The 17,110-nt window shown below is 56.8% G+C and overlaps 1 long non-coding RNA gene across 1 annotated transcript; it reads right to left on the reverse strand.

Annotated features, from left to right (window-relative positions):
• Positions 1-722: 722 nt before the first annotated feature.
• LOC105856316 (uncharacterized) lies at positions 723-6,255 on the reverse strand. Its single transcript, XR_001147074.3, has 3 exons — positions 5,753-6,255; positions 2,846-3,600; positions 723-2,091 (listed from the first exon to the last, which is right to left on the reverse strand). It is a non-coding gene; the product is annotated as an uncharacterized LOC105856316 (long non-coding RNA).
• Between the last annotated feature and the right edge of the window lie 10,855 nt (positions 6,256-17,110).

Below are 17,110 nucleotides of genomic sequence, written 5' to 3' on the forward strand. Positions count from 1 at the left end.
TCACCTAGTTAGGGGCATATCCCAATATGGTCAGAGGTGCAAGCCACCCTTGGGGAGGGGATTACACAGGGCTGCCCCAGGGGCAGAACCTCACGATCCTCTGTCCCACTCAGCCTGTGGTGCAGGAAGACAGAAAGCAAAGGAGGGACATGGAAGAAATGATAGGGCCCCAGCCCCGGACAGGCTGGGCGTGTGCACTCTGGAGCTTCATTTCAGGGGTGCTCACGCCGTGGAGTCGCGCTCACCTCTGAGGGCGCTTCTCAGTAGTCACAGAATGAGGTTCCCAGGTCCCTCCCTCGGTGCCAGCCCCAGATAGTGTGACTGATTTGGTGAGTCTCCCTCCTCCCTTTTTCTCCCTTAGGACCCATTTCTTGCCCTGTGGGCCTCACTTTCCCTCCATGGTTCAGTCCATCTCTTTTTCTGGCCTGACTTCAGCCCTTCCTCTCTTGGGGGCTCCTCACCTCCATGTCCCTTGTCACCCCACCTCCTGCCTTACTTCCTCTGAGCTGGGTTTGTCCCAGACAGTGTGCCCGGCTCCCACCCCAGCCCTCGCCTTGCTCTTCCGCCCCTCACTGCTTCCTCATCTCAGTTCTCCCCTGGGTGAAGTCCTCCCCCCAGCTGCTGGGAGTTCCCCTGCCCCAGCCCCCACCCAACTCATGCCTCTGTCCCCCAGCCTCAGTCCCCACCATGGACCTGGTGGCCCTGCAACCCCGAGGGGCACCCTTCCGCCACTCCCTGGAGACCCCGCCTGTCTCCGTCCACCCACAGTGCCGGAGCGTGGCCGTGCCGCGGGAGGCTGCTCTCCCTGCCCGAGACGGCCCAAGCGAGGGCTGGGCCAACCCAGACGCTGAAGGGCAGGAAGGGCTGCCATGTCTGTCCCCAGTGTCACTGCCGAGGGCCAGTGTGAACTCTGGGACACGAGCGGGGAGAAACACTTTTGGGAAGCTGACAATTAAAAATATTTTCAGGATTAACATGAGAGAAAAGTAGAATGGACTGGGCTGTTGGGGAGAAAAGGGGAGGGCAAGTCTGAAAGGGCAGGGGTCAGGGTAAAGGTCACAATGTGAACCTTTGACACCGAGGAGGACATGAACATATGGAAAAGGAAATTGATGTGTGAGGAACAAGGACATCTAAGGAACTGGTTAGCAGTAGCTTTTCATACTTTCCTGAAAACACCATTCCCTTCCAGACCTCTGTGAGGGCCCTGAGCAAGGCCCTGCCCCCAGCTGGTCCTCCGCCACGCCTGTCTGCAGCCGGCCTGCGCCCAGCTCCCAGGGCGCCTTTCCTCCCCTCACAGCCCTGCTCCTTGCTCCTACCAGGAAGCACGTCTGCCCCGCAGAGCTGATTGCTGATTGTGGCAAAGATACATGGGTTTCGACTTCTGTGCTGAGCACTGCGCGGGGCCTCAGGTCCAGGGCGGGCTCCTGAGGGCGGCGAGCACCGCAGGGCAGCAGGGGGACAGCACCCGGCGCCCAGCACACCAGGGTCCTCACGGAGCAGGAAGAACCCGACACCAACGCCAGGCCGAGAGGGCGCTTGTTGCCGGTGGGCACAGCCAGGCTCGGAGGCACAGTGAAGGGTTAAATGCTTCCACAGAGGGCTGACCTTTATTTCCATGAGTAATCCAATAAGTGCAACTCGCGAGCACAAGCTAGGTTCTGAGTCGAGGCAGAAGCCTACTATGCCGCTTTCACTGTGGTGGCCTCTGACCCTAACTCAGCCCTCAGAACAGAACTGCCACTTAGTAAAGACTGGATCCACTTGTGTGTTCATTCAAGCAGTCACTGGGTTCCCAGCACCGTGTGGGCGTAGGAGATTGAGCAGCAGGAGAGGCATGAGGCTGTGACAGAGAGGACCGTGTTCCAGTGGGTGACAAGCTAGATGCAGGCAAGCTGACAGACTCCCTTCAGGCCACTGTCCGTGCTCCGAGAGTGTCGCTGAGGGCCGAGGGAGGAGAGGGCGCCCCGTGACGGACCCGGGCCCAGGGCCTGCTGTGGTCCCCGCCACATCCCGTGCAGCTTCCTGGGTCCAGTGGGGCCCCTCTTCCCGGGTGACATCCACAGCCTCCTCCTCCAAGGTCACTGATCCCTAAAACATCCAGAACATTCTGGTTCAGCCAGGGCTCTGCCTCCTGATGTGGGGGGGAGACCGTTGACAAGGTAGCACCAAGGTAGGGGCTCTGTGTACCCTGAGCTCACAGTACACCTGGGGCTCCCGGCAGTGTCTGGGCACTGGCCTGGCACGGGCCTCTCCTCGCTCAGAGTTAGACATGGTGCCACATGAGCTGTGGGGCAGGAATCCTGGGCATTTCCTACTAGGCAGCAACTCAGACTTCTACATGGGGACTATAAGTTTTGAGAACACATATGTAAACTCTCCTCCTTAACAACGTTAAGTAAATCTACACCTTCGTCCCAAGACAAGCCGTCTCCGCGGCTGTGACCCTGGGTGAGCTGTCCCGCAGATGAGCCTCGGGTTCCTCTGCGAAACGGCTCAGCAGCCTGTCGGAGTGCGGGCATGGAGGAGCTAACGTGCAAAGAGCTTGCTACGGATACGGAGCGTCGCTGAGCAAGTCCAAGCGGCGCGTCTGTCCCTGGAGGGCAGGGACGTTGACGCAGTGGGCAGCTCCCGCGGCTGGGCAGACCTCGCACAGAACGCGGCTCTGCAGGCAGCTCCTCCCGCCCGCAGCGCGTGGGCCGGGGCGCAGCCGGGGCGGTCTGGGCCACGAGGAGAAGTGTGCCCACCTGCTGGCTAAAGAGGCACCGGCCGCGGAGAGACAGCAAGCCCCTCCCCGAGGTTGGGGTGTGAGGGACTCAGCCACCACCTTTGCTTATGTTCTTACCAGGGACGGTGGGCAACTGCACAGGCAAAGCTGAGGAGGAGGAGGAAGCCAGGAAGCTGAGTGCCGCCTCTGCCGCGGCTGCGCATGGCCGGCCGGCCGGGAGTCCCGCACTGTCCCCTGTGTGATCTCCGTCCAGCTCCACGCTCCTGCAGGCAGACCCGACCTTGCCCCTCACAGAGGTGAAAGTGGGAGCTTGGCGACGGCTCCCATAAAGAAGATATTTATACCCATTTCATTGACAATAAAATGGAAATACAGGGTTTTGTACTTTAATGAACCCTAGTGTTCTAGGGTGTCATTTAATTCTCTCCCTTATAGCAAATCCTAGGAGAACCTGACTCATCACATGGGCATTCTTGTCTCCACAACCAAAGACACCATCTACAGTCCCTGCTGTAATGACCTTTGGCTAGCTGCGTGGTGTCGGTCCTCCGTCATCACCCAAGCGATTTGCTGCCTCCCGCCTCCCGCTGCGCCCGCCACGGCACCGCTCGCCCTCTGTGCCCCGCATGTCCGCCCTGTGAGCAGGCAGCGTGGTGCTCGGCCCTCCCTCTGCCCCCATGGCCCAGGACGTGGCTGGGCAACGTGGGAAGCTGTTCAGCCGTGGGGCCACGATCTGTCCACGCGCCCCATGCGGGAGGGTGCGGTGACTCTCATCACACAGACTCAGCACTAAAAGCCTTGGCGCGTGATGGGCACAGAGCTCGGGCTGCGTCCTGCAGTCGCTGCTGGCAGACAGGCTCCGCAAACACAGCCTGAAAGGAAGAGTTTGAGAAACAATGTTAGCAGTGTGTGTTGTATACTGACAAACGCATTTGACAAGCCATTTTAGAAAGATAGGAGATCAAGAAATAGTTTCCAGTATCCAAGTGTAACTAAAAGGAAATCAAGAGAATTCAAAAATATCAGACCTTGCAAGGCTGAACAAGCTTGTTGCTTCTAGACCCTACTTATTAAGCGACAGTATTTACAAAGTCAGATCAACCAAAGCGCTGTGTTGAGGCCCATGTCTCAGGAAGGCCTCTGCTCCACGGGGCAGCCTTGGAGGCCGGAGCTGCGGGCAGGGCACCGCCAAACAGAAGGAGCCGCGCACGCTGACTTTAGAGAGCCCGCTTCTCACCCTGGCCCACAAAGGAGGCTGGAATAGGAGTTTTCTGTGATAGTAACTGCTATAAAATACTTTGTCTTGGTGGGCATGCCGTGTCCTAAAATACCAGGAGCAGGACTCCCCTCCTGGCCTCCTCTAGGATTTCCATCTTTCCCTCCACAGCCGGACCTCGGAGGGGTTAGTGAGCTCACTTCTGCGCCACATCTTCCCTCGTCTACCTCTCTCTGCTCCTGAGTCCTAAGCAGAACCAGAAACCTGGAACTCACCTGCCTGTGCGGCATCTCCTCCTGCATCTGGCCCACGGGGTGGAGGTGGCAGTGCTCACATACCGAGCATGCCAGGCACTGTTCTAAGGTCTTCATAGCTAGAACCCAGTTTATCTCGACACCCCAAGGGCTGGCCACTTCCCTTAAATCTGCCTACTAGCTGGACAGTGTGCACACGGAGAGGTCGGGTAACTTGCTCTCGGCCACAGAGCTGCGTAGAGCAAAGCTGGGATAGAAGCCAGGTGTCTGCCCAGAGCTACGCTCTTGGGCATCCTCATTCCTTGTGCGCCATGTGGATTTCCTGCATCGTTTGATGCTTCCAAAGATGCATGACCTGCCTTCTCCACCACACATGCAATCTGTGGCCCATCCCTCATTTATTTCAGAAACAACCTTTCTTCTCTATCAGTCCCTATAGATATCTGAGTATTTGCCAGGGACCTTTGGATTGTTTATATATATATATATATATATATGAGACAGAGTCTCGCTTTGTTGCCCAGGCTAGAGTGAGTGCCGTGGCATCAGCCTAGCTCACAGCAACCTCAAACTCCTGGGCTCAAAGCGATCCTCCTGCCTCAGCCCCCCGAGTAGCTGGGACTATAGGCATGGGCCACCATGCCCGGCTCATTTTTTCTATATATTTTTAGTTGGCCAATTAATTTTTTTCTATTTATACTAGAGAGGGGGTCTCGCTCTTGCTCAGGCTGGTTTTGAACTCCTGACCTTGAGTGATCCGCCCGCCTCGGCCTCCCAGAGTGCTAGGATTACAGGTGTGAGCCACCGCGCCCGGCCTCAAAAATATTTTTTAAAAATTATCTAACACTTATAAAAAATGTTCTGGGAGACCTTCAGATCTCCGAAACTGGGGTTCAAGTCTCCGTCTCTGAGGAGGGAAGGGGATCCCTGCAATGTCTGGGTTGCGGCGGAGTGAAAGGAACTTGGAGTAAAGCGGAGCCTGTCTGGGGACAGTAATGGGAGGTCTCAGAAGGGTGCAGGGGCCGGGAGCTGGGCGCGTGGGTGCGGGGGAGGGGCGGGGTTCTGCCCACTCCCTCCCCCGCCGGAGCAGCCCACAGGCCTGGGGCTCCCGCGGGGCACGTTCTCTGAGCCCATTCGCTGAGGCAGAAGCACTTCCCGCGAGACGCAGGTGTGGCTCCAGAGCCCTGGCGCTTTGGTTCTCTCGCTGTGTGGAGAGGGGTCGGGTCTGCCTCCCACCGCCACACGGCAGCCGGCCCGCCGCCCGCCCCCCCCCGCCCGCCGCCCGCCCCCGGCCCGCCGCCCGCCGCCCGCCCCCGGCCCGCCCCCGGCCCGCCGCCCCCCCCCCCGCCCGTCCCCCGGCCCTCCCGGCCCGCCCCCCGACCCCCCCCGCCCGGCCCCGCCCCCGGCCCCCGGCCCCCCTGGCCCGCCCCCCGCCCACGGCTCGCGCAGGGCAGGCAGGGAGGCGCCAGGGCTTCTCTTAGCACGCACAGCCCCGCCCAGGCGAGGCCGAAGGGCAGCAAGACCCCAGGCCGTGGCGGGCCCAGGCTGGCTTACCTGCGGACACGAGGACAGCGGCTTCAGCCACCTTTCCTCCTCGGGGGGCCTGGGCCGAGGCTCCTGCTGGAGCAGGCTGCCTGGGAGCAGGGCTGACCCCGACAGGTCTGGCACACCGTCCGTCTGCCCCCGCGTGGCCACGCGTGTGCCCGGCCGCCTGAGGCTGTGTCCTCTGCCTTGGCACAGGACCCCTGATGCATCGAGGGCCGCGTGCGGAGACTGCGGGTGGGGCTTGCGTAGACAGCAAACATCCCCAGCGCCTTCATGGCGACGCTCCCTCTCCGAGCGCGGCCGGACGTGAGCTCGGCCGGGCAAGGCGTGGCTTTCACACCTGTCCGCGGCTGCTGGGGACGCGGTTCCCAGAGCCGACGCTCCTCAAAACGCAGGGGCCCTGAGGAGATGACGGAGCACGCGCCAGTGCGCGCCGCGGCCGTCGGCAGCCAGGCAGCGGGGCGCGCCCGCGGCGCAGTCCCCGCCCGCCTCGCGCGGGATGCCGGGAAGGACTGCGGGCCGGTGTTCCGGACGAGTTTCCAGGTTCCGGCTTGGAGAAGTGGTTACATTTCTGCTGTTTCTGGGTAAATTCCCTCCCTTGAGGGAGCACCTGCAAACTTCACAATGCTCTGGTGAGCGTCCCCAGGGCTGGGACCAGTCTGGGAGCAGTCTGTAGGTGACACTGTGATCTTACTGTTCCGGTCCCTTGCCCTGGTCTCGAATGCTAATTGCTTGGCTATCTCCAGGTCTCGAGGTCTAATCTTGGCAAGGTACAAGACAGCCCCAATGGAACATTCTAGAAAGCCTCCTCTGGGACCTTCACTTCTACCTTCATCTGACATAAACCCTGCTCCTCTTCCCCCGCCTGGAGAGCTCATCAGGGAGGCACCACCGCAGTACTGGGCGCCTCTCTCTTTGGAAAGGGATGACTTCCTTACCTCAGGTCTCCTCTTCCTAGCTTACTCCTGGAATTCCAGGACTCCTGCCCAGCATTTCCTGGGCGGGACAGGGAGAACCTCTAGGACAGGATGCCGCTGGGGGTGGAAGAGCACCCCAACTCTGGGCATCAGGAGTGTGAGCACTCCAGCTTGGCGGCCTGGCCCCACACTGCCCTCCTGCTTCCTGCATGGGCCCCTCCCAGGAGGGGGAGGGGATGTCACAGCACTGTGTGAGGTCCCCGCGGGGGAGGGGGCAGCCCTTGAGGCACACTTGCTGCTGTGCAGGGGGCTGGAGAAGATGTTGCTGTTTCCTGTCACATGGAGATCTGAGGAGTCTATCCCTTCTCCTCCTCATCCCTGCATCCCTGTCCCTGCTGCCCCTCTCCCCTCATCCATGTTCCTGGTGCCTCACTATACATCCGTGTCCCTGCTGCCCTTCTCCTCCTCATCCCTGTCCCTGATGCTCCTTCTCCTCCTCATCCCTGTCTTTGCTGCCCCTCTCCCCTCATCCGTGTTCCTGGTGCTCCTTCTCCTCCTCATCCCTGTCCCTGCTGCCCTTCTCCTCCTCATCCCTGTCCCTGCTGCCACTTCTCCTCCTCATCCCTGTCCCTGCTGCCCTTCTCCTCCTCATCCCTGTCCCTGCTGCCACTTCTCCTCCTCATGCCTGTCCCTGCTGCCCCTTCTCCACATCATCCCTGTCCCTGCTGCCACTTCTCCTCCTCATGCCTGTCCCTGCTGCCCCTTCTCCTCATCCCTGTACCTCATCCCCTTCTCCTCTTCATCCCTGTCCCTATTGTCCCTTCTCCTCCTTGTCCCTGTCTTTGTTGCCCCTTCTCCTCCTCATCCTTGTCCCTGCTGCCCCTTCTCCTCCTCATCCCTGTCCCTCTTCCCCCTCTCTTCATCCCTTTACCTATTCCCCTTCTCCTTTTCATCACTGTCCCTCGTCCTCTTCTCCTCATCCCTGTCCCTATTGTCCCTTCTCCTCATCCTTGTCCCTGCTGCCACTTCTCCTCATCCCTGCACCTCTTCCCCTTCTCCTTCTCTTCCCTTCCTTCATACCCTTCTTCTCATCCTTGTCCCTTCTCCTCCTAGTCCTGTCCCTGCTGCCCCTTCTCCTCCTCATCCCTGTCTCTCTTCCCCTCCTCATCCCTGTCCCTGCTGCGCCTTCTCCTTGTCATCCCTGTCCCTGTTGCCCCTTCTCCTCCTCATCCCTGTCCCTCTTCCCCTTTCTTCATCCCTGTACCTCTTCCCATTCTCCTTCTCATCCCTGTCCCTCTACCCCTTCTTGTCCTCATCCCTGTCCCTCTTCCCATCTCCTACTCATCCCTGTCCCTGATGCCCCTTCTTCTCCTCATCCCTTTCCCTGCTGCGCCTTCTCCTCCTCATCCCTGTCCCTCTTCCCCTTCTCCTCCTCATCCCTGTCCCTCTCCCCGTTCTACGTCTCATCCCTGTCCCTGCTGCCCCTTCTCCTTCTCAACCCTATTCCTGTTGCACCTTCTCCTCCTCATCCCTGTCCCTCTTCCCATTCTCCTTCTCATCCGTATTCCTGCTGCACTTTTTTTCCTCATCCTTGTCCCTCTTCCCTTCTCCTCCTCATCCCTGTCCCTTAAGCGCCTTCTCCTCCAGATCTCTGTCCCTCTTCCCCTTCTCCTTCTTATCCCTATTCCTGTTGCGCCTTCTCCTGCTCATCCCTGTCCCTCATCCCCTTCCTCTCCTCATCCCTGTCCCTGCTGCCCCTTCTCCTCCTCATCCCTGGCCCTCTTGCCCCTTCTCCGCCTCATCCCTGTCCCGGTGGCCCCTTCTCCTCCTCATCCCTGTCCATGCTTCCCCTTCTCCTTCTCATCCCTTTCCTTTTTCCCCTTTTCCTCTTCATGCCTGTCACTGCTGCCCCTTCTCCTCCTCATCCCTGTCCCTGCTAACTCTTCTCCTCCTCATCCCTGTCCCTCGTCCCCTTCTCCACCTCATCCCTGTTGCTATTGTCCCTTCTACTCATCCCTGTCCATGTTGCCCCTTCACCTCCTCATCCCTATCCCTCTTCCCCTTCTCCTCCTCATCCCTGTTCCTATTGTCCCTTCTCCTCCTCATCCCTGTCCCTCTTCCCCTTCTCCTCCAAATCCCCGTCACTGCCTCCCGTTCGGTGCCTCATCCGTGTCCCTGCTGCCCCTTCTCCTCCTCATTTCTGTCCTTCTTCCTCTTCTCCTCTTCATCCCTGTGCCTTCTGCCCTTTCTCCTCCTCGTCCCTGTCCCTCTTCTCCCTCTCTTCATCCCTGTACCTTTCCTCTTCTCCTTCTCATCCCTGTCCCTCGTGCCCTTCTCCACCTCATCCCTGTTCCTATTGTCCCTTCTCCTCCTCATCCCTGTCCCTGCTGTCCCTTCTCCTCTTCATCCCTGTCCCTGCTGTCCCTTCTCCTCCTCATCCCTGTCCCTGCTATCCCTTCTCCTCTTCATCCCTGTTCCTGCTGTGCCTTATCCTCCTCATCCCTGTCCCTCTTCCCATTCTCCTCCTCATCCCTGTCCCTGTTGTCCCTTCTCCTCCTCATCCCTGTCCCTGCTGTCCCTTCTCCTCTTCATCCCTGTCCCTGCTGTCCCTTCTCCTCCTCATCCCTGTCCCTGCTGTCCCTTCTCCTCTTCATCCCTGTTCCTGCTGTGCCTTATCCTCCTCATCCCTGTCCCTCTTCCCATTCTCCTCATCATCCCTGTTGTCCCTTCTCCTCCCCACTTCTGTCCCTGCTGCGCCTTATCCTCCTCATCCCTGTCCCTGCTGCCCCTTCTCCTCATCCCTGTCCCTCTTCCCCTTCTCCTCCTCATCCCCGTCTCTCGTCCCCTTCTCCTCCTCATCCCTGTCTCTGCTGCCCCTTCTCCTCCTCATCCCTGTCTCTGCTGTCCTCTTCTTCTTCTCTTCTTGACTCTTGTGATATTTCCTCTTCCTCATTCTCAGTTATGTGTCCTCATTTACCCTTAGTAGCTGTAACCAACTTGGCCTTATCCCCATATCTAGTGACACATCTTCCTACTCCTCCCCCCACCTGTGGCCATCTCTCTTCTCATCCCCATTCCTTTGGTTTACTCCCACTCCTCATCCCCACACCTGGTGTCCCTTCGTCCTCCTCGTCCCCATTCTTGGTGTCCCCTCCTTCTCATTCCCATACTTGGTGTCCCCTCCTCCTCATCCCCATTCTTGGTGTCCCTCCTCCTCCTCCTCCTCATTCTTGGTGTCCCCTCCTCTTCCTCATCCCCATTCTTGGTGTCCCCTCCCCCTCCTCATCCCCATGCTTGGTGTCCCCTCCTCCTCCTCATCCTCATTCTTGGTGTCCCCTCCTACTCCTCATCCCCATTCTTGGTGTCCCCTCCTCCTCCTCATCCCCATTCTTGGTGTCCCCTCCCCCTCCTCATCACCATGCTTGGTGTCCCTCCTCCTCCTCATCCCCATTCTTGGTGTCCCCTCCCCCTCCTCATCCCCATGCTTGGTGTCCCCTCCTCCTCCTCATCCCCATTCTTAGTGTCCCTCCTCCTCCTCATCCCCATTCTTGGTGTCCCCTCCTACTCCTCATCCCCATTCTTGGTGTCCCCTCCTCCTCCTCATACCCATTCTTGGTGTCCCCTCCCCCTCCTCATCACCATGCTTGGTGTCCCCTCCTCCTCCTCATCACCATGTTTGGTTTCCCCTCCTCTTTATCCTCATTCTTGGTGTTCCAATCTCCTCCTCAGGCCCATACTTTGTTTCTCCTCCTCCTCCCCCCATTCCTATGTCAGCTTCTCCTCCTCCTTATCCTCCTCATCCCCTCCCCACTCCTGGTTCTCCTCCTCCTCATTATCCCCATTTGTAGTGACATGTCCTCCTCATCTGCACTATTGGTGTCCCTTCTGCTCATCATCCCATTTCCTGATGTCCCCTCCTCCTTCTCATTCCCCCTCCTAGTGTCTCCTCCTCTTCATCCCACTCCTGGTGTCCCTCCTCCTCCCCACTCTTGGTGTCCCCTCCTCCATGGTATTCCTGGTGTCCCCTCTTCTTCCTCCCCATTCCACACTATTCTGTGGGATTCTCCTTCTGTCCATGTAGTCACCTGACCCACTTCTGAACCTGAGCCAGGGTCATCTGCAGGGAATCAGGGTCACAGTGCAGGGCGCAGGAAAACCTTGCATGGTCCGTGCCCCAGTGTGCTGTGCACACGGCTGCAGCTCAGCGTGATCCGAGGACCGTCCCTGTGCATGTGTCTTTTGGTCTCTGCACCAATCTCTGAGCTGCTCTAGAGCAAGGCCTAGGATATAGACATGTGTTTCGGTGTATGCGCGTGTACACGCACACACATATATTTGGTGCTTAGTGAAAACTAACATTCTATGATACTTCTTATAATACATTATAATTTTATTTTTAAATTAACATATGGTACCTTGCCATGTTTGATTTATTTTAAGTTTCTATGTTCTGGTACTGAGCGCGATGCCTGGCCCATGGAGAGAACCAGTAAATATTTGTTGGAAAAGAGCAATATTTACTTATTCTACTTACTCAAGTTCCTTGGGTCATAAAGTTTTAATAGATAAAATAGTTTTAAATTAACATTCAAGTAACAGCTTTTTTCCTTACATATGACTAAACAATTCTTGTTCCCTCTCCTTTTAATTTGAGCTACCATAACGTCTTGCTGTGCTGAGGTGCAGGTGTCCGGGCCACTGGGACTGGGACGCTCCTCTCCTCCGGGGACGGGACTGTGAAGTCCACCTCGGCAAGGCCAGGAAACACTGCCTGGCTGTGGAGCTCGCTCGTGGAGGGCAGGTGACCAGTTACCTGTTGGATCCTGGCCACAGGCACGGGAAAGAGGCCCAGGGCAAGTTCGGCAGGCGTGTGCCATGCGCAGCGCAGGCGCCCGGCCGCTCCACACAGCTCCTCGGGCGCGGGCGGCCGGGCGGGACCGCAGGCCCATGGGGCCCTGAAGCCAGAACCCCTGCTCGGGACGCTCACCTGAACATCAAGGTCGCAGCCTCGCCTTCGCAGCCTCTGGCAACAAGCTGAACACCCTGTGGCGGCCCCGCCGAGCCGCCGCCCCTCGCAGCGCAGCCAGCCCGCACGTCCCCCAGCGGCCGCCCTGCCGCGCCCCAGCCCCGCGGGCGCACGGGAGTCTGCCCGGGCGCCGCCGCAGCCTCTCCCCGCGTCGGGCGCCAGGACGCGCCGCAGGAGCTCGAGGCGAGCGGGAGGCCGCACGCGGCGGACGGCACGGGCGGGGCAGAGACGACGCGCGTGGCCGCGCTGCGCTCCGTGGCAGCGCGGGGACTCCGAGCCCCGCCGGTGAGCCACGCGGACAGCCGCGGGCGCCCGCTCCTCCGCCCGGTACCAGGGTACAGGCCCCTTCACGGCCTTCAGCGCGCGCTGCCCTGAACTGTCAAGGATGGCCTGGGCCACCTGCCAGACGGCAGTCGGGGCACAGCCTGGCAGGCCCGGTCTCCACCTGGGCACTTCTCTCCCCTCATCACATTCTGGGGAGCTTCTCTGTCTTTCCTTTTGTGTTTTGGGGACAGAGGAGATGATTCTGTAGAAATACACAAAGATAATTTAAAAACTTAATGGGCAAGCATTTAACATTTTAGTTTTTGAGCTGCTTTTAACGATGGGTTGGCTATTGATCTGACTGGTTCTCATTTACGTTCATCTTAGAGAACACAGGGTTGTCAGTTCCTTGAGCAGGCTGTGTAATGATATTAATGCTAACAATCAGCACTAGCAATCACTGCTGGACAAAGCCCTTCTATACCATTCCAGCTCGTTTCAGTCACACACGCCCGTCTGGCAGACTAGGGACAAGGGGAGGGCGGGCAGGTGGCGTGTGCGCAGCCGGGAGCCCACTGCGAGCTGTGCTCTCTTGGGGGAGCCGGCTCCCCCAGCTCAGGCCTGTTGTGGGCCTCCAGAGTTGTTTCTGCGGCACCCTTCTGAGGTTGGTTACACTGTGTCTCCTAAGTGGATAGTGCAGTCACACAAGAAATGAGCCAATGAGCCACTTGTGGGGCACTTTTCAGTGTTCCTCGTGAACAAATCTGTCTGCAGCCCGCTTAGCCCTTCTCTGCATGAACAGGACACAACCCTGAAGTACAAATTCCACCTTGAAAATGCAAAAGAAAAATGGAGCTGTCCGGAGTGCTGGAAATGCTGAGGGTCCATGGAACCCACTGAGCCGGAGGCTGGGGCTTGCAGGCCCGGGGCAATCAAGTGGGTGCTGCAGCTCTAGGAGGACCCTGAACTAGGCCTGAGCCACAGGGTGGGCTGGCACAGTGGCGTTCCTGCTCCTCTCCTGCTTCGTGTCAAAACCTTATGAACCAGACAGCAAATGTGGAGTAATGTCTTCAGGATAAACATCTCTAGCATATTTAAAATTCACTTGTTGGATTGAAGAGCCCCTTTCTCTATCCCAATCCTTTCCTATTAATGTACAAATTAATTTACACAATGTGCTTGCCTGGTGCCAGAGCCAGAGCGATGAGTAGAATATATACACTAGCCTCAAGGAGCCGGGTACTAGTGGGAGATTCGTTCACAAATATTTATTCAGCTCCTTCAAATGTCTTGCACCAAGCTAGTAATATAGAAGTCTCTCTTTCCTTTTAACCGTTGAATGGTGGGGATGAGTAAGAGAGGCACTTAATCCTGCCTGGGGAGCGGAGGCTGCGGGTGGGGGGTGGAAGGCAGCTGGAGGAAGGAAGAGGGCGGCAGAGCCCCAGCGACTGGGCACTGAAAAAGATGCAGCAGGGAGCGCGCAGGTGGTGAGACAGTGCCGCTTGCGTTGGAAAGGCAGGGCAGAGGAAGTGAGTTCTGGGCTGCAGGCCACAGCTGCGGCAGAAAGCATGCTTCAGCCACCTTTCTGCGTTGCCCAGAACGCTGACTCTAATAAGGAGGTCAAAGATGCACAGACTCTATGCCTTCCAGAGGACGGTCTATAGAATATGAGATGCCTGAGATGCTAATGAGTGGCACTCGATTAACAGGTCCCAAGGTCAAACTGGTTCAGAAAATGCACAAGTCCACTGTGAGTATGAGGAGGGGGAGATCTGCAGTTTTCCAGCAGGTGTGGGCGGCTTTCACCCGAGCGCCTTGAGAAGCTGGCGCTGCGAGCACCTCGGGCGCTGCCATGTCGGCGCACATGTGACAGGCATGCTCCCTGGCAGGTGCAGCAGGTTCTAGTCTCCCTCTCCTGAGAGAGCCACACGGCTGGAGGCAGCTGGAGGGAGGCGGCTGCTAACGTGTTAATGATGAGAAGACCCGAAAATGGGGAGTGAGGGAAGGTGTCCAGCTAGCCGAGTGACCTCCAGCCTCACCCACTGCTCAGCTGTTGTGCAGGTGTGTCACCACCTCTGCAGAGAAGCAAGGCCACAGGACATACACAGATATAGAAAGGGGATTTACTAAGGGAATTGGCTCACGTGATGATGGAGGTGGAAAGTCCCACGACCTGCAGTCTGCAAGCTGGAGAGCCAGGCAAGCTGGTGGTGTAGTTCGGTCTGGGTCCAAAGGCCTGAGAACCAGGGGCCACTGGCATATTTCCTGGCGCCCAAAGGCCCAAGAACCTGGAGCTGACACCCTAGGCAGGAGGAGAGAGGAGGGAATTCAACTTTCCTTTGCCCTCTTGCTCTGTCGGGCCCTCGTCAGATGGATGCTGCCCGCACACATGGCGAGGGCCATCTCCCTACTCAGTCTACCGACTCAGTGGAACCTCTTCTGGAAATGCCCTCTCACACATTCAGAAATAATGTTTTGCATTTACTCCTTTCTCCTTTCTCATCTCTGCCGCCTTGTCACCTCTCAGCGTAGTGACTGACCGGATATGAGAGTCAGCAACCATCATCATAGCTGAAATATTGGTTGGGAGGAAGTAGGGATGCTTGTCTTTCAATAGGTGAATGGATAAACTGTGGGACACAATGGAATATTATTCACTTATTTAAAAAATGAGCTATTAAGCCATGAAAAGTCATAAAGGAATCTTAAATGCATATTGCCAAGTGAAGGGAGCCAGTCTGAAAAGGCTATGCACTATATAATCTCAACTACACGACATTCTGTAAAAGGAAGAACTATGGAGACAGGAAAGAGCTCAGTGGTCGCCAGGATTTGGGGACAGACAGGGAGGGATAAGATAAACAAGCGAGACACAGGGTTTATTTTAAGACACTGAAACTATTCTGTGTGACACTGTAATGGTGGACACATGTCCTGTCATTATACATCTGTCAAAACCCACAGAATGTATAACACAGACTGAACTGGAAACTATGAATTTTAATTAATGATGTTTCTATTTTGTTTCATCAACTGTGACAAATAAGCACACTAATGCAAGATGGGAATAACAGGAAACCTGTGACAGGAGAGGGCACACATGGAACTCTTGGTACTTTCCACTCATTTTTTATGTAAATCTAAAACTGTTCTAAAAAAATAAAGTCCCTTAATTAAGAAAATACAAATGACCATCAAGAGTAGAATGGATAAATTACAGTATGCTTCTATAACTGAATAACTAAAATGAATGAACTTGGAAGTTAAATGTAATCCCCATGATAGTAACCACAGATAGCTACAGAACATACACAAAAAGAAATAAGGGAATAAAAATGTTTCACTACAAAAAAATCAACTGAATATGAAAGAAGAGGGACAAAAACGCTATAAGGCAAATAAAAAACAAATACCAAATGACAAAAATAAGTCCTTCATTATCAGTAAATAAACAAAACCAAAGTTGGTTTTTGAAAAGATGAACAAAATTGACAAACTTTTAGCTAGACTGACTCAATAAATAAGACAAAAGACTCAGAAATGAAAGTGGGACATTACTACTGATACTCTGGAAATAAGGATTTTATTTTTTTTTTGAGACAGGGTCTCGCTCTGTTGCTCAGGCTGGAGTGCAGTGGTGTCATCACAGCTCACTGCAGCCTCCAGCTCCTGGGCTCAAGTAATCCTCACGCCTTGGCCTCCCAAAGTGGAGAGATTACAGGTGTGAGCCATCATGCCCACCCAGAAATAAGGATTTTAGGACTATACTATGAACAATTATTTGCCAACAAATTGGACAACTTAGATAAAATGAACAAATTCCTATTAAGACTGAATCATGAAAAAAACAGAAAATCTAAACAGACTCATAACTACTAAGGAGATTGAATCAATAATCAAAAACTTCCTGATAATGAAAAGTCCCAGACCAGATGGTTTCATTGGTGAATTTTACCAACATTTATAGCACCAGTCCCCAACCTAATTGGCACCAGGGGCTGGTTTCATGGAAGACAATTTTTCCACAGACAGGGGCTGGGAGATGGTGCCAGGATGATTCAAGCTCATCACGTTACTGTGCAGTCAGACCTCTCTGCTACTGACCGTCTGTATTTGCAGCGGCTCCCGGGCGCTAGCACCACCGCCTCAGCCGCGCCGGAGCCTCCCTCCCAGGGCGCGCCGGAGCCCCCCTCTCCTCCCAGGGCGCGCCGGGGCCCCCCTCTCCTCCCAGGGCGCGCCGGGGCCCCCCTCTCCTCCCAGGGCGCGCCGGGGCCCCCCTCTCCTCCCAGGGCGCGCCGGGCCCCCCTCTCCTCCCAGGGCGCGCCGGGGCCCCCCTCTCCTCCCAGGGCGCGCCGGGGCCCCCCTCTCCTCCCAGGGCGCGCCGGGGCCCCCCTCTCCTCCCAGGGCGCGCCGGGGCCCCCCTCTCCTCCCAGGGCGCGCCGGGGCCCCCCTCTCCTCCCAGGGCGCGCCGGAGGCCCCCCTCTCCTCCCAGGGCGCGCCGGGGCCCCCCTCTCCTCCCAGGGCGCGCCGGGGCCCCCCTCTCCTCCCAGGGCGCGCCGGGGCCCCCCTCTCCTCCCAGGGCGCGCCGGAGCCCCCCTCTCCTCCCAGGCCGCCGCAGCCGGCAGTGCGCAGGCGCCCCGCGGTGGAGCCGGCCCCCGGCCTCAGGCCGGCGCGGATCTGGCGGGAGGCGGAGCTTGTTGGTGGCCGGGGGCGGAGCCGCGTCAGTAGGAGGGAGCTTCTCGCAGCTGCGCGCCTCCTGCCGCGCGGCCTGTCACTCACCGGACTTGGACTGGACCTGCACTGGTCCTTGACTCCGGAATCGGGACCGCAGAGTTAAGGAGTCAACGCCAACCCATTTCAAACTCTTCCAGAAAATTGAAGATGAGAGCACATTTCTAAACTCATTCTACGAGGTCAACATTACCCTGATACCAAAGGCAGAAAAAACACTAGACAATAAGAAAACTACAAACCCATATCCCTGATGAATAGCAATACAAAAATCCTCAACAAAATACTGGAAAATTGAATTCAGCAGCATATTAAAAGGATTATACAATATGACCAAGTGAGACTTGCATCAGAATGCAAGAATGGTTCAACATTCAAAAATCGTTCAGTCTAATATACCATATTAACAGAATGGGTGGGTAATTCACA

Source organism: Microcebus murinus, chromosome 18 (assembly GCF_040939455.1).
Source record: "Microcebus murinus isolate Inina chromosome 18, M.murinus_Inina_mat1.0, whole genome shotgun sequence".
In the NCBI taxonomy this organism is placed as follows: domain Eukaryota; kingdom Metazoa; phylum Chordata; class Mammalia; order Primates; family Cheirogaleidae; genus Microcebus; species Microcebus murinus.